Raw genomic sequence first — 2,001 nt, forward strand, 5'->3', positions numbered from 1 at the left:
AGCAGAATCCCTGCCCCAGCACACAGAGCCCTGGGGGCAGGACCCTGCTCTGCACCACAGCCCTGGGCACCCCTGGCTGCACCCCCACCTTCCCACCCCACAGCCAGCCCTGCCACAGGGAACCTTCTGGCCCTGGGCCTCTGATGGGGCAGCAGCAAGTCCTGCTCTGCAGCAGCTTCTCCTGCTGCAGCCCAGCAAATCCAGCAGAGCCATCCTGACAGCTCCTGCCACTGCTGCCATTTGGCAGCTGGCAGAGGCACTTGCAGGAACTCACCTGCACTGCTCTGCAGCCACAGCCTGACCGTGGCAAAGGGCTGGCAAGGTTCCTGCCCTGAGCAGCTCTGCCCTGTCCTCCCACTCCATGATCCCTTGAACCCCCGTGCTCACTTCTTCTCTCTGCCCTTGCTGCCTGCAGCTCCTGCCCTGCTCTGCCATATGGCCACTTCCCCTGCACTGCAGAAACTGGGAGAATCCTGCTGAAAGATCCTAGAAGCTCTGGGATGGGCCAGCTTTAGGAGATGAACTTTCCTACAGCCAGAGAATTCTTTCTTCAAATCCTGGGAAGGTTTCTTGTGAAGTGAGAGCTCAGTCACCTCCCAGCCCAGGCTGCCTCTCATCTCTCTGCCTTCTCTCCTGTGCCCTGGGTGCTGCAGGCAGTGCCCTCAGCCCTGCTGGGCTGTGCAGAGGAGCTGCTCACCAGCAGAGCTGTCTCTTTGAAGCTCTTCTTGCTTGCCAGGAGCTCCCTGTGTGCCAGGAGCCTGGCCCAGCTCAGCAGCACAGCAACAGCCCCAGGCATTTCATGACCCTCAGGGGGGTTTGATGTTTACATGAGACTCAGTTCCTGAGAGTAAGTTTAAACAACTTTTCAAGAAGTCAAAATGAGATTGAATCACTAAAGTTCTTGTAGTGCTAATGAGTCTCACAGAGGGACACAACTGAGAATGTGTCCCTGGGTTCCAGAGAGAGCAGAAAACTGCAGACAGTGATGACAAGGATGGACAAGCAAGGGACCCCTGACCCCCAGCCCCTGAAAAGGCAGATCCTGTCCATACCTCATTCCTCAGGGCTCTTCCTGGGGCACTGGGATGTGGGATGTGCAATGCCAAGGGCAGGACCATGGGGTGGCACCTGCCAGGCTGCTGAGCAGGGACAAGGAGGCCATGAGGCCCCAGGGCTGCAAGGGGCACTCCCCTCCTCCTGGCATCAGGGGCACAGACAGCAGCCATGGCCAAAGGCCTGCAGAAGGTGCCTGTGTCAGGGCCTTTCAGCTTCTCCCCATCCCTGTCTCCTCTCCAGCCCAGGCTGTCCTACGGTGTCCATGCCCTGCCCCTTTCCCTGCAGGTTGTCGTCATCCCCCCGGCTGCCCCACCTGGCTGGCACCTTCCTGCACTGACATCTCTGCGTCCTCCCTGGCTCTTCCTGCACACACAAAGCCTTGGGCTCATCCAGACTCCTCCTGGGTGATGTGTTGCAGCCCAGCATTTTCCATGGAGTGAAATTCCTTTTTCCTCATGTCCACTCGGGACCTCCCCAGCTGCACTTGGCATTAATTCTTTCTTATGCTCTTTTCTGCTCTGACAAAAGGATCCACCTTCTCTAAATCCTCTTTTCAAACCCTCTCAGGGCTGTCCTGTACTGTCCTCAGTCTCCACACCATTGAGGCCACAGCTCCTTAGCCCCTCTCTAGTGCTCATGTGCTTGAGACGTTTAAAGCCTATCTTGGGAGATCTCTGGGCACTCACTAATGTGTTTGCAGATGAAAATGTCGCGCTCATAGTCTAAGGAAATCACAGGGATACCTTTTATCAAGGCTTATAGTGACAGAACACAGTGGCTTTGAACTGAAAGAGTTTGATAATAGGAGGAAAGATTTTAATGATAAGGGCGGTAAGAACTGGAACAGGTTTCCAGAGAAGTGGCTGTCCCATCCCTGCATTTGTCCAAGGTCAGGGACTATTAGTAACCTCAATGAGTAAAAGATGTCACTGTCCTTGTCCAGGG

This window comes from Corapipo altera, unplaced genomic scaffold (genome assembly GCF_003945725.1).
Source record: "Corapipo altera isolate COAL_440 unplaced genomic scaffold, ASM394572v1 60651, whole genome shotgun sequence".
In the NCBI taxonomy this organism is placed as follows: domain Eukaryota; kingdom Metazoa; phylum Chordata; class Aves; order Passeriformes; family Pipridae; genus Corapipo; species Corapipo altera.